This window comes from Macaca mulatta, chromosome 3 (assembly GCF_049350105.2).
Source record: "Macaca mulatta isolate MMU2019108-1 chromosome 3, T2T-MMU8v2.0, whole genome shotgun sequence".
Lineage (NCBI taxonomy): Eukaryota > Metazoa > Chordata > Mammalia > Primates > Cercopithecidae > Macaca > Macaca mulatta.
In genome coordinates this window covers 125,122,923-125,138,741 of record NC_133408.1, presented here as the reverse complement: position 1 = coordinate 125,138,741, position 15,819 = coordinate 125,122,923, and the positions used below count along the sequence as shown (strand labels likewise).

General features: G+C 38.6%; 1 long non-coding RNA gene across 1 annotated transcript in view; it reads right to left on the bottom strand.

Moving 5' to 3' along the window:
* Window positions 1–1,858, bottom strand: part of LOC144340159 (uncharacterized) — a 62,111-nt gene extending 60,253 nt beyond the window's left edge. Inside the window, exon 1 of the long non-coding RNA XR_013415921.1 lies at window positions 1,660–1,858. This is a non-coding gene — a long non-coding RNA (uncharacterized LOC144340159). The remainder of the gene's footprint in view (window positions 1–1,659) is intronic.
* Window positions 1,859–15,819: the final 13,961 nt, after the last annotated feature.

The following is a 15,819-nucleotide window of genomic DNA, read 5'->3' as shown; positions in this document are numbered from 1 at the left end:
CACTATGTTGGCCAGGCTGGTCTCAAACTCCTGACCTCATGATCCGTCTGCCGTGGCCTCCCAAAATGCTGGGACGGTGCCCTCTATTTTATCAAAGTGGATCTCACTTCACTGAACTGGGCTCCAATGTTTTCATCTTTTAATTTGATTCTACAGCTACCTCTCCACAGTGTAAGACTGGTAAAGCACAAATGCCAGTAATTGTAGCAGTGCCATATGAAGCCTTTTTGTACCCTGAGGCAAAAGGAAAACTCTACACCTATATAGACATGTATCAGCATATGTTTTCATATTTTGAACCAAGGGGAACATAGTAATAAAATTTGTACAATCAAAAAAAATAGAAGAATATCTAAAGCCCCACTTTTTTTTTTAAATTATGCTTTAAGTTCTAGGGTACATGTGCACAACGTGCAGGTTTGTTACATATGTATACATGTGCCATGTTGGTGTGCTGTACCCGTTAACTCCTCATTTACATTAGGTATCTCTCCTAATGCTATCCCTCCTCCCTCCCCCCACCCACGACAGGCTCCAGTGTGTGATGTTCCCCACCCTGTATCCAAGTGTCCTCATTGTTCAATTCCCACCTATGAGTGAGAACCTGTGGTGTTTGGTTTTCTGTCCTTGTGATAGTTTGCTCAGAATGATGGTTTCCAGCTTCATCCATGTCCCTACAAAGGACATGAGTGCATCCTTTTTTATGTCTGCATAGTATTCCATGGTGTATATGTGGCACATTATTGTTAACCCTCAGCTGTGGGCTGATGGAAGTGACTGGCCCCTTCACATATTAATGTAAGGCCATAAAGCAAGCAAATAACAGCTTGTCTTAAGTTAAAATTTTGATATGTTCACCATATATTTTCTACATATATTTTGATTTTAATATTGCTTTAAAATAATATTAAGTTTGATTACTGAGTTTTGGTGTCCCCTTAGATTTGCACTTGGGAAAAATACCTCACTTACCTCACCCTAATCCCATCCCTGGAGATCGTTGTCTCATAGACAAAGTGCTTGCATCCCTGCCTAATAACCCACTGTAGTCCTTGATTCCAATGGTAGGTAGAATAATGGTCCCCCAAAGATATGCACACTCTAATATTAGAATCTATGAATTTGAATACTTTATGTAACAAACTCTGCAGTTGTGATTAAGGTGAAGGACCTAAGATGGGGAGAGTATCTTAGAGTATTCAGGTGGACCCAATCTAATCAAATGAGTCCTTTAAGGAAGAGAGTTCTTTCTAGCTGCAGAAAACCAGAGAGATAGTAGAAGAACTCAATTTGCCTTTGTAGGCTTTGAAGATGGAAGTAGGGGCTTTGTCTCAAGGAGTGCAGGAGGTCTTCAGAATCTGCAAAAGGCAGATAAATCTCCAGAAAGGAACATAGCCTTATGCCTTGATTTTAGCCTAGTAAGAACCACATTGAACTTCTGCCCTATAGAGCTGTAAGATAATAATTTTGTGGACTTTTAAGCTACTAAATGTGTGGTACTTTGTTATAGCAGCAATGGGAAACAGATACTACCCCTTCTCTCTATATGAATTGCTCATCTCTGCCTCTGGGACTCAGGACCACCTGGATTTGTTCCCCAACAGGTTTTCATATCTTGAAACAGCTAATCTCTAGGAGAAGAACTTGGCATGTTGGTACCTTTTAATTCCCAAAAGAGGTTCACTTCAAATTTTCCAAATCCTTCTTCCAGAAACCTTCAAATTCCTCAAATCAACAGCTTCCCTGCAAGGAAAACAACACCACAAAAAAAATATTCACATTTTGGAGATCCTGCTATATAGCATTTTCTCTAACAGAAACATTCTCAGAGTTTCTTTCAATTATATTCCTTTAATTTCTAGATGGGTTTATGAGTTATTTAGTCAACTGGAATGCCATAGAAGGCACACGGTGGGCAAGGAATGGGGGCAGTGGGCATAGGATTCATGTGTGATTCATATGAGTTCATTTTATGACTGCATCCCCACATGAACAACCTGGTCTTTTCCTTTAAAATTAAAATATTACCTTTCTTACAGAATCAGTTTAAACCCTGACACTTCATCTCTCAGACAAGATCAACTTAGAGACTGGAGCAGAAACACACCTGAAGTGGTCAGGCTTGGGTGGACTCAACAGAGAATGGTTAGAGAAGGGAGAAGAGACGGGGGCCGGGCGCGGTGGCTCAAGCCTGTAATCCCAGCACTTTGGGAGGCCGAGACGGGCGGATCACGAGGTCAGGAGATCGAGACCATCCTGGCTAACACGGTGAAACCCCGTCTCTACTAAAAAATACAAAAAACTAGCCGGGCGAAGTGGCGGGCGCCTGTGGTCCCAGCTACTCGGGAGGCTGAGGCAGGAGAATGGCGTAAACCCGGGAGGTGGAGCTTGCAGTGAGCTGAGATCCGGCCACTGCACTCCAGCCTGGGCGACAGAGCCAGACTCAGTCTCAAAAAAAAAAAAAAAAAAAAAGAGAAGGGAGAAGAGACAAAGGAATTAAGAGAGTTGATGGAGCAGGAGATGGGGTGGACTGCAGGAGGCAGGTTAGATCATTAATAACTTAGAACATCACTCCTACAGTTCAACCCTTCAGGCCTAAAAGATCTGAATTAAAAAGTGGGCTCAGTAAAAGTCTAACTGCTCATACAGTCTTTCAGCCTAAGAGAAGGGGGAAACTTTAAAACCCTAAATATTATCTATTGCCATATTTGGTGTTAAGTTCATTCATGAATCGCTCAGGTCACTGTTAGAATGATTCTTACTAAACTTTAAAACATAAAATGTATTACATCAAACTAAAATTTTGCTCGAGAAAGCCTCCATACTCACATACTTGAGTTCTTAACATATGAACTACAACTTACGTAAGTACATAAACTGAAGGCGTAACTTCAGAGTATGCTTTTGTAACAATAGCTGAGTCTCAGCCAATCACAGAAGTCATACTGAACCACTCACAGGCAGCCAACCATGTAAACCTCGTTCAAATAAGGCAAACCCAGAGCTGTAACCAATCCAGCGTTTCCATACCTCACTTCCGTTTTCTGTACGTCACTCTCCTTTTTCTGTCCATAAATCTTATCTGACTATGCCACAGCCCTGGAGTCTCTCTCAATCTGTTTTGATTCTTGGGGCAGCCCAAATCATAAACTGTTTGTTTCTTTTTCCTTGCTTAAACTGTTAAATTCAATTTGTCTAAAGTTTTTATTTTAACAAATGCATCCACAGACTCAATTTTCCAACTGCATGTCTAGGTAGAAAATGGAAAGAACAGAAACAGTTTTAACCAGAAATCATTTGATTTTTAAAAAGGTCTAATAAACATGGCCATAGAAGAGTATCTACAAATTATAAGGGATGGTTTTTCATAATAGAAAATTATATAATGTTGGTTTGATGCAAGCAATTTAGCAGATTCGTTCAAATTTGTCATCTGCACTTTCTAGTTTTAGTGGTTCTCAAATATGTACTCTTATATCCATATGCAAATAAATATTAAGAGTCATCAACAGCTTCTTTGTAATCTACAGTATTTTTTTCTTTAGCTTAAGAACAGGGTCGGAAGATTTAGCAAAATCCGAACTATTAACTAACCGATACCATATCAATATCCTACAGCTCTTTTACTTAAGTGACAGACAATCTTTTCATTTCAATACCTAGAGTCTGAAATAATATCTACGAAAACCCAGAAGTGGTGTGTCCAAAAATTAAATACTTTTTAAAAGCTCTCAGATTAAAAGGAAATTAATTCATTGCACTTTTGTCAAGTTTCAATCCACATTCCCAAGAAAGGGCAGGGAGTCCTTTGGAGTCCTCAGCAAACACATTTCTTCCAGCCTCTGACTATGGAGAGCAGTTGTGATTCCCAAGGCAACTCAGCATTGCCAAGAAAAACCTGTGTCTCTCATAAATATATGAGCCCTCATTCGCAACTCAATAATAAATAAGCAACTTTGCCTTGGCTGGGAGAAAACAAGGCTAATCTCGGTGGAATTGAATATCAGAAACGAAAGCTATAAATCTTCATTGTTCTTCAATTATTCAACAATCGATCTTCTTCCACACACTTAACAGAACAACTATGTTGATAAGGTATAAAACAAAATAAAACTTAATACAGTCTTACAAAACATACAAACTCCTGTTAGCAGGTATTTTTTCACACTCAATGTATCACACTCTCCCAAGTTTGTTTGAAGAAACTGTGGCAACAAAGCACTTTTTTATCTTTTGACAAATCAATAAAAACAATATAACCCAGCAATTATAGTGTACATGTATATGTTGGATATAAAAGGTTCATGCACATTTTTATTGACTTTTTTCTTGTCTTCATCTAATTTTTTTTAATCCATTCTATTTCCTTTGAATTCTATTAACAGGACTGGAGCTCCATTTAACTGGAAACTTGGGCCTGGGGTTCCATTTAATTGGGCACCAGCTCTGCACCAAAACACATATGGAACAAATTATTCTACCTTTTAAATCACTGCAATGTATAAATCTGGAAGAAAATGCTGCATTTTCTGACCCAGGAATACTTTCCCAGAGCTTACCAAGAAAAAAAGAGCCGCTTTTTAAAAAATTATTGAAAAAATGTTCTAATACATCTTCAGAATTTTTGAAAACTTATTTCCATGGAATGACAGCTCAATCACATATGGAGATTTCATTTACCTGGTTTAACAATAATTCCTGTTCAGAAGAGTTTAGTACTGAGCAAAGTGGTCACCAACCTCAAGAGTCTTACACTTTAAAGAAACGATAAAATATATTCAAACATATATTCTTTTTTCTGAAATGTGTTGGTAGTATATTAATACAACCAGTTGTATCTCTAGGATGCCAAGTAATGTCAAGAAAAAATTGCTCTGGACAAAGTTAAATGAGCAAGGAAGACTTTATGCAAGCTATTTTAATAGGGGACAGAGACAATTGTCAAGAAGACAATAACTCTTCTTGAAAGTCTAAAATGTAGCAAAGCTGAGGGAAACTTTAAGGCTGTCTTGGTCAATAAACAAGAAAAGGGAAACTAACACTGAAAAAGTTACTTTTGAGCAATATTTTATTAAAAGAAAAGCATACAACTTCCTTGAAAGGAACGGGAAGCTGTCTGAGGCTGAGGTGGTGCTCTGCCAGCAGCAAGCTGACAAGTCTCACTCGAGTGCTGGCAAACAGAGCTTGGGGGCCGGAGCAGGAGCCTGAGCTGGGACGAGGCTGGCCATTCATTCCAGGAAACCAGGGGGTGGAGGGCCTTGATGCCTGTGATTAAGAGTGTTAATTTGGCTTGAGAGGTAATTGGGCATTGGCACAGGACTCAGAAAGGGGAAATAATGCAATCAAAGAGGCCTGAGGAAGATGCTTGTGACACCTGTGAGGGAATTGAGGCTACAGAGACTGAGGCGGGAAGACCAATAAGGAGGTCATTATCCTGCTGCCTGTACCATTAGAGTGCTCCATCTCCCCACTAATCCCCACTCTGTCACTTTTTCTTCAGTGAAGCACTTCTCCTGTCTCTCTCCTTAATTATCTTTTCACAATCCAGTCCCTATGACCACTTTTTAAAAAATCAAACTGCCCTTCTTGTTTCTTTGAAATCTCTCCAGAAAGTACACTTGAACCATAAGATTTAAGATGTAATTAAATCATCAGATCTTTGAGGCAGAAGATGTGAAGCAATAATTAAGACAGTTTCCTAAGTTTGCCTGATCATAAGACCCAAGTAGGGATGTTTAAAACATGTGTTTAATTTCTTTTTTTTTTTTTTTGAGACGGAGTTTTGCTCTTTGTTGTCCGGGCTGGAGTGCAATGGTGCGATCTCAGCTCACTGCAACCTCCACCTCCTGGGTTCAAGCGATTCTCCTGCCTCAGCCTCCTGAGTAGCTGGGATTACAGGTGCACACCACCACGCCCGGCTAATTTTGTATTTTTAGTAGAGATGGGGTTTCACCATGTTGGTCAGTCTGGTCTCGAAATCCTGACCTCAGATGATCCACCCACCTCAGCCTCCCAAGTGCTGGGATTACAGGCATGAGCCACTGCGCCCGGCCTGGGGTTTTCTTTAAGCATAACTTCCTAGGCTCCACTTCACACTCACTGAAACAGTATTGTCCAGTAGAGGGGTATAGCAACTTGTCTTTTCAGGAGAGTACCCCAAATGATAGCTATGATCTGACAGTTAGGCAATGAGTTAGTAGCTGGCAATGTCATGAGACTTCATGAAAGGGGTAAGTTTTTAATGAGTTGATTTTAAACTACTTTCCTCTCCGTTCTGGTTCCTGATGGCACTGCTTTATCAGGCTAATGGTGAATGCTTAAAGAATGACGTTGCCTGGAAAACTGGTAAAACCAGACTAAAGTATGCTCCTGCCTACCACTGGCTTGGTTAAATGAATGTAATCAGAAAAGAGGAATCCGCGGAAATGTGAGAAAAACTACACAAAGCAACAACATTGGGAGATGAACCAGAAGCTGACCATGAAAATGAGACTCTAGACACACAGTCACTCAAGTGCTTTTTCAAAACTGAACTTCCATATCTCTTTGGCCCTATCCTAGTATGGAAGGACTGTAGTAGATAAACCTCTGAATGAGAAAATGAATATTATGCTGTACTGATTCTGCCAGTTTATACAGCTGTGGACCAAGTGAATCAACAGTGATGTGCCTTTAAAAATTGAACAAACATGAAACAAAATGTCTTCAGGAAATAAGATTTAACCTGCAGGTTTAACTAGCCCCATTTTCCCCAAGAAAAAGAGCCATAAAATATGTATCTGGAAACTTCATGGAAGCCAGTTAAAGGAATTTGAAGGAAAAGCTGAAGGAATCACATGGAGTCCTGCATGAAATGATGGGACCACCTAGTGTCATCTGAATTTTTCCACTCTAGGGTTTCTCATCACCCAGTTTCCTCTTGCCTATGGTATATGACTAGTGACTGAGCAGAGGGCTGGGGAGGAAAAAAACATCCATTTCTATTTGGGATTTGGAGTTTGGGTGGAAGTAGAACAAGATTACAACTGTCACCAGGATCTATTATCTTCTGGTAAGCTCTGGAAGGACCTAGTGCTCATCTGACTGTTCCTAGATCCTTCTTACCAAGACTGTTATTCAGCTAATCCAGATGTCCTGCTGAAATTGATTATTTTTTCAACCTAGTGTCTTCTTTTGGTCAAAACCCTTACCTAATTTCCAAACTCTGCAAAATTATAACCAGTCTCTGCAAAACTTTTCGTGTCAAAAGTTCTTACTCTCTAAGCAGTTGGGGGAATTATTTGTGCAAGGTTCATGTACAGATCTACGTGCCCTAGGCTAACAACAGCTAGAGAGCCTTTAAGATATTTAATTTGCTTTCCAAATGCAATGAAAATAAAGTTTTTTAAACATATTTTCCTCTTTTATTGAAAGTATTATTCTGAAAAGAAGACAAAGGAAACTCATAGGTAGAAAAAGCAAATAGTACAGAAAAAAAGAAAGCTAGAGAAGACAGGGTTTCAGTACTACAATCCAGTATAGATAAATTCTAGAAAATATTTTTAAGACAGTTTGAATATGGATACACCAGAAAGAGAAAGAAACAATAGAATTAGCAAGAATGGTGAAAGAAGAAAAAAAAATGTGTCTTTCGCATAATATGCTCATTTATCACAATACCTTCTGATCCCTTGTAAGGATTCCATGTCCTGTTCAATGCCTTGATGCTAATAGATCCTAAATGCTAACCTAGGAGGCAGACTTTACTCAAACCTTTGCTTTCGGTAGTATAATTAAAGCAAATATAATGTTTCATTATATTTTTAATAAGCCACTATATATCTTGATTTTGAAACATGCTTATAAAAAAGTCACAAGCAAAATTAAAATGAAAGTGACAAACTTGAAAAAATATTTTTTAAATTAATAAATACAGATATCCTTAATATAGAAAGTGTTAATTATTAAGAAATGTTATTATGATTCTGATCAAAATACAGACATGAGCAGATAATACTCAGAAGAAAACTACCAGTGACCTATTCAATCTCATAGTAATTTGCAAATTAAAAAATGAAATACAATTCTTTAGCAATAATATTCAAGACTGGTCATAATATTCAAGGTACAGAGATAGGCTTTCTATTTCATACCTAGTAAAAGTTTAAATAAGTATAATTTTTGTGAAAAGTTATTTGTAATATGCCCTGAAATGTAGAGCTTTCAGCTTAGTAAACTACTACTAGAATGTTATTAAGCACAATAAGGGCTATGAAATTATACACTCACAAGAATAGTTATTACAAAACTATTTGTAATAACAAAAAACAGAAATAATCTATTTTTCATGAGGAAAGTTTTTAAAATGAGTTTGTAGAAGATTTAATAAACTGGGTAAATATATGATATTGTTTACACAAGTAAATACAATTTTAAATGTATGCCCCCATATAGTTATGAATCTAATTATGTGTTTTAAACTATATTTACCAGGATCTGTTTCTTTGTGAATATGTACTTTGGAAATCCCCAAGTGTTTGAATATTTCAATGGCATTTAATTTTCCCCCAAATTCAGTTTTTACAGTGCTTGGAACTTATTATGTTGATGTGTGCATAATGTGGGTGTTTGTTTTTGTATTTTTTTAACTCATTTAATCACAGGACCAAGTCACTGCCAGATTCCATTATCTATTTTTAATTGGCCTAAAACTTTGATTTTCAAATAAACAAGCATTACTTTATCATACCCTTTGAAACAGCCAGGTGGGAGGGGGTCTCGAAAAACCTCCAACCAGCCTGGACCCTGGGGTGGAGCCACGGGAAGTTCACGCCATTTTCAGCCAGGAGGAGTCAGGCCTCTCCTCTTTCTGTGTGGACCTGGGATTTGAACAGCCAGGCAGGAAGTGCTCTACCAGGGACTCTGGCCTACCAAGAATCCCTGTTTCCCCTTTTTCTTCCTTTTCACCTGATAAAACCCTAACCATTCAAATTTTCTGCAAGCCTCAATTTTCTTGGGCATGGGACAAAGAACCCCGTCTTTAGCTGAACTAAGTCCTTCAACACCTTCACAATCCCTTCACCTTCCTAGCACCAGATGCTGGTTTTCTTTTCGGGATGACTTTTACAAATAAAAATAGTTTTACTTACTTTATAAGAGTAAGAGATTTGGAGAAAAAAATAAAACTTCTCTCACATGCAACAATGTTGGGGTCCGTGCCAGGGGTGGTGGAGAATGAAAGAACACACAAAAGACAAAGACACACAGAGAACATGGCGGCTGCGCTCAGAGCCTCCGCCTCACTTTATTTATACTCCATAAACCCCACGTCAGCAGAAAGAATGCAATGCAAAACAAACTTTCTTTTCCCAGATGTACCTTCTACTCAGTTCTTTGTTTCTATGCTCTTCCTTATCTGCCCGCCTTCTTGGCGCCTACGGGAGTTCATTAAAAGTTCAATTGGAGATACTGTCCTTGAGCCCTATCTATTCTCAGCATACTGTTTTCAAAGGCCCCTGCACAACAAACTTTAAATTATTCCAGAAAAGTGAAATCCTGAGTCTTAAATCAAATGCAGAAGGTCTTCTGAATAGAAATATTCATCAAAAGGGGCTGGGAGATGCAAATTATGTGGTGGTTACCTGGGTCAAATGAGTAGTGAAAATTTAATTTATACATTTTTTAAAGTTTGATTAACATATGTTGTATTTATGATTATAATGTAATTAAATTAATTATAAGCATAAAACAACCTTGTTTCTGATTCTAGAAGGCAGTAGAGCTTAATGGTCAGGGCACTAATTCTAAAGCCCAGTGGGCTGGTTCATACCCTGCCTCCATTGTGACTTCTTGAATAAGTTATTTATCCTCTCTGTGCCTCGATTTTCTCATCTGTAAAATATGGATAATCGCATCACCTACATCATTGGGTTGTTGTGACAATTACATAAGTTACGTGAAGCACACAGAACAGTGCTTGCCAAATAACACTGTATAACCAAGTATGCACTATAATTATTTTGTTCTGAATAAATGTGTTCTAGAATGTTCTAAAAACTAAATGATCTAACATTTTAAAGTTAGAACAAATTTTGGAAGATAGAGGTTTTCAAGGATTGGTTAAAATTTGTACCACTGTCATTTACGTGGCGTTTACATTGTGCTAGAGACTACCCTAATCATTTTATGGACATGTATTCATTTACTTCTCACAGAAAATTTTGAGTTATATTTCATCATCATCATTTTATAGACAAGGAAACTGGATAAACACAGAGGTTTAGGAATCTGTCTAACTAGGTCACAGAAGATGGAAGAATAACACCAGAATTCAAACCCAGGCCTTCCTGCCCCCAAGATTAATGTTCCTAATTATTGTGGGCAATTAAGATTTGTGATAAGTATACTAAACTAGTCCTAGCTATAACTAAAATGTGTATTCTTCAAAATTTTGTCTGAATATTAGTAATTAGAGATCAATTGATATTCATGCTTTGTTATTTCAGTAAAGAGGTCATCTATTATAATCACTGAATGTGAGTTATGCCTATGAAAAATCTAGTTGTTTACACATTACTGCATAATCCCATCACCACTATTTCCATGGCAACTTTTACCAAAAGGCAACGCCAGGAGAAAATAAACAGTCTCTCATGGCTTAGTTTCACAAGCTTAAACCTATAAAATCATGAGAGGATATAAAAATTCCAATGATAGAGTTGCTGCTGCAAGTGTGCAAGTTTGATGTTGTTGCTCCTTATATTCTGATGTAACATTTGAAGTATAGTACAGACAATAAACTTGGTTCAGTGACTTGAATACTTAGGTAGTCTGACTCCAGTAAACTGAATGTGTATTGAGAGAGCCCACTAATAAGTGTTCAAGATGAAAAATATTTGAGGCCCTGTTTCTTATTCTGGCAATTAATGAATGGGAAGCTCCACTCCCTATCCCCAAATATGTGTGGATTAACGGGGCTTCAGAATTAAGACATAGAGAAGGAAAAGTTGCCATATATTACTTTAAAGGGTTAACGAGCAGTCCGGGAAAAGATGTTCACCTTAGACGTCAGCAGCACCTCTCAAGATGTGCCATGTATTCTAACGAAGATGTTCTTGGAAAACTCTTTACTAAGAAAAGAACTAGCAAAGAATTGACAAAGCCTTGAAATTATCTTGTCCCTCCTACAAATCACAAGCTCTTCATTAAAGGCATCAGAACACGTTCTAACGAGGAGTTTTCAGCTTAAAGTGGTTGTTCTGCCATTCTGCCACTCTCCATGTTAAGGCCATTCCAGGGAGGGTAGATTCTGTGATTAAGGTGATTAAGGTAATCAGCCAGGCTGACTCAGACACTCAATCCAGCTGCTGCCAGTGGACCTGCTGGTAATCATCAGAAGAGTATGCGTTGGAGGAGAATTTCTCTCTACAAGTACTCTTGTGTTTGTTAAAGTTGAAACTAAGTTGGACAAAGAACTGTGCTTGAAAGTTTCCAGCTCTATAAATTGTAAGTTCCATAAAATGTATCCCTGACTAACAGTCCCCTGACCACATACCAGGGGTTATGCTTCTGGAGTCTGTACCCCTTTCTAATAAACTGCTCTGGACACAATGAACACTGAATTAATTGTTATAACAGGTTGATGGATAAGGTGACAAAAAAAAGAACTCCATCTTTAACTAATGAAGGTCACTTAAATCTTATTTTTCTATCACCAAGGCCACCATCTTGGAGATATGACTCGACGGTTGATTAAAGCTGCCACTCCTTGAATTTTTTTTTTTTTTCGTATCAAGTTCTGTGCTATTCACTAGCCATATTGAAAAGGTCCCTCTTGCTCAAAATTGTTAGTTCTTGTACCATGCTCTTTTCCTGTCCACCCAGATATTCCTACCTGTGGGATTTGATTTTTAAATTTTAGAGCTGGAAAAAACCTGAGAAATAATTTGATAATTTAGTTAGTTGCCTCACAATGTAGGTCCTTGTTTCCCAGTAGATGTGAGCCACATGTGGCTATTTACACGTAAATTGATTAATTAAATTTCAAATTCAGTTTTTCAGATGCACCAGCCACATCTAAGGTGCTTAATACTCACATGCAACTATTGTCTGCCGTATTGGACAATACAGATATGCAACATTTCCATTATCAGAGAAAGTTCTACTGCATGGTAATTGACATAGACTAGTGAGGGTGCCACTGATGCTATCTAAGATGATTTACAAGGATTTTTTAATAGCTATATATTACTTTAATATGTATTAGGTATCATATAATTTACAGGTCAAAGTTCTTGTTTCATAGATATTATTGCTTAGGATAAGGATTGAAGTTTAAAATAAGAGTTGGTTCAAAGAAAATTCTACCACGGTTACTAAGATATGACAAAATTTTGAAGATGGCAGGTAAATGAGTGAGGCTTGAGAAACTGGAGGTTTGATTTTTAAAATAAAAACGGGAAAGAATGGGTAGAGCTTCCAGAAGGCCACAAGTGTTATCCTGGAACATTTGTCTCCTCCTAACAAAGATTATGAAAAAGTGATGAACACTTAGACAAAGAAGGGATTCAGGAGGGTTGGGGCAGAGGAACGCACACAGGGGAGTAGCCTAAATAAGCTGCGTGGGCCGGGCAGCATGAGGGCAAGGAGTCAGAAAGGCCAAGTGCAGGCATGTCAGGCACTGGGGGAAGGTCCCCACAAAGAGAGACAGTGCACCGCTCCAGTTGGGAAAGTCCAGAGTCTCAGAAAATCATTACTCACATTTATTTACAGAGTTTGAGTAATTGTGTGTATAGTGAATTTCCGGAGAGAACACATTTCAAAAACTCTTGAAACTATAATCTTCCTCTCTATTTTCACTGGCTGCAGTAGAAATTTTATTAAAGAAGATTTGGGTAGAAAAGTAGAAGCAGTCACAGTAAAATATTATTTAATCTTCTAAGTAAATTTTCAAGCCTACTAATCCTTGAGTTATTCCAATAAGATGTTCCCATCTTGCCACCACATGTTGGGAAGCTATAGGTGCTGATGGTGCTGCTCTAGTGATCTTTGAAGCAATCACAAGTGTTCATTACAGGGTCAGCATGGTGATAGGAGAGGCTGGAACTCATTCGTTTTATTTCACTTTGCAAATCTAACATCCCTGGTAGAATATTCAGTACTTTTTTAGACAGATTCAAGAGTCCAAAGAGCCCAAGGATCAAACTGATAATGTATATCTAGAGGGCAGAAACAGCATCTTCACACAGCAAAAGAGAGCAAAAGTGGAAGAGGGGAGGCATCATCCTGGGGAAACAGACAAATGGCAAAAGCAAGGTAGTCCACGCAGAAGAGGCTGGCAAAGCTGTTTTGAGTGCTAAGACGTCTCCCTGGGAATTTTAGAACTACTTGGGTGGATTATGGGAGGAGAGAAAGTGAAATGTGAGGTATAGCAGTTGTAAAGAAGGTGGTAGCTGGCCAGTGAAATCTGGTTATAAATGCTAATATAACCTCATTTGTCACCGAAGACTATACATCCTTGAGTTGCTTAAGTTGCACTTAATATACATATCTGCTGTTAATCTCACACAAACCCTATGCAAATAGTATTGCCTGGGAGATACTGTTGCTATTTCACACTGGAGAATCCGGAGATTCAGAGGGAGTATATTATTTGATTTGGTCCACCCAGAGATCTTCCTCACAGATCCAAGTGATTCTGAAGCCCATATCCTGTCCACTTAATTGCACTGCTACTTAAATGAACTAGAACTTTCAGTTTCAGGAAGAATATGGAAGGTAAGGTAGCCAGCACAGTAGTTAAAAACCTTGGGTGGTTGGGCTTAGGCAGCACTCAGATTGCCTTTTACCTGGAATTGGTTCTGCTTTCTGTGTGCAAGCACATGAAGGTCCCCTCTAGGTCTGAGGATTGCTATGAAAGGGCAAACATCCAAAGAACTGGAAGATCTTAATGCCTGCTTCTCCCCCTAATACTTCCAGGAAATCCTCATCTCTACAAATGTACGTAAGCTGAGCTCCTTCAAAGTTGATAGTACCTATTTTAAAGGGACATCAATGGGTTGATTTATGACCTTCCCCTAAATTCTTATGTTGAAATTGTAGACCTCAGAATGTGACTTATTTGAAAATATGATTGTTGCAGATATCATTATTTAAGTTAAGAGGAAGTCATACTACAATAGAGTGAACCTGTAATCCAGTATGTCTGGGATCTTTATGATCAAGGGAATTTTGGGCACAGACACAAAGGAGAACAGCATGTGAAGATGAAGGCAGAGATTGAAGTGATGCTCCTACAAGCCACAGAATACCAAAGACGGCCAGCAAACCACTAGAAGCTAGGAGTGGGGCAGGGAGCAGATTCTCCTTCACAGTCCATAGATGGGAATCAACCCCACTGACAGCTTGATCTTGGAATTCTAGCCTCCAGAACTGTGATACAAATTTCTGTTGTTTAAAACAGGCAGTTTGTGAAACTTTGTTACAGCAGTCCTAGCTAATTAACACAGCAATCAAAACACCCAATCTGACTTTTTTTTAAGGGTGGATACTCTTGGTGAGTTTAAGGGAGCAAATTCTCATAAAGTGATTGTGGTAAGAAAGGTCTGAGCAGCCTGAGGAGAGGAGGAAATCTGTAGAGAAAGTTCACAGGCTGGCTTCTCAATATAGACTATTAGTCGGTTCCCATACTGCTGTAAAGAAATACCCGAGACTGGGTAATTTATCAAGGAAAGCAGTTTAATTGACTCACAGTTCCACATGGCTGGGGAGGCCTCAGGAAACTTACCATCATTGTAAGCAGCAAAGGAGAAGCAGGCACATTCTTCACAGCACAGCAGGATGGAGCAGGTGCAAGCAGGGGAAATTCCAGATGCTTATAAAACCATCAGATCTCGTGAGAACTCAGTTACTATCACAAGAACAGCTTGGGGGAAATTGCCCTCATGATCCAATTACCTCCACCTGGTCCCACCCTTGACACATGGGGCTTATGGGGATTACAATTTGAGGTGAGATTTACGTGGGAACACAGCTAATCCATATCAGTATATCTGAATACTTCACAATTTTGCCTAAGCCTTCCTTGGATTCACACACACACACACAAAATTGATTAGACCAAGAAGACGATTTTTCAGGTAGCAGACCAAGAAAAGGCTAAGATAAATAATACATAGTTTGGGCAGTTTGAGATTAGGAGAAAGTGTGTGATTCATGGTTATTAGAATAAACTCTGCTATAAGCACCGTGGTTTGTTTTTGTTGTTGTTGTTGTTTGTTGTTGTTGTTGTTGTTGTTGTTGTTTTTGCCTCTACTTGTTGTCTAAAACATGATGGATTATATTCACTACTCTCTAGTTGATACCTTGATGTAATGTTAGCATTTGGTCTGAGTCAGAAGTTAATATGGTGTGGGCAGAGGGCCCAGTTTTGATCTCTTTAAGGTAACTAATTTTATCTTTTTAGTTCCCAAGGATTAAATGGTCCCTAATTAACTCTTATTCTTTCAGCAAATATCTATTAAGTGTGTACTCTGGGCCAGAAGAGTGCCGTGAGTAAGACAGGCAGGTTTTCACTCCCACACTGGAGGGAGCAGAAAATGTTACAGGAACTAATAGTCAGGTGTATCGTGGCGAGCAACATTTAATCTGTTAAATAAAGGTCAAGTGAGAACTAGCAGGTCCAAAGCAGGTGGGAGGTAAAGGGGACAGTGTTTGAGGAAAGACCATTCCTAGCAGAGTAGAAGATACTATGAAATCTTAGAAATCAAAGAGAACACTTTGGCAAGGCAGAAGCATTGAAAGAAGCTCATTATGGTAAAGAGATGAGGCTAGAAAGACCAG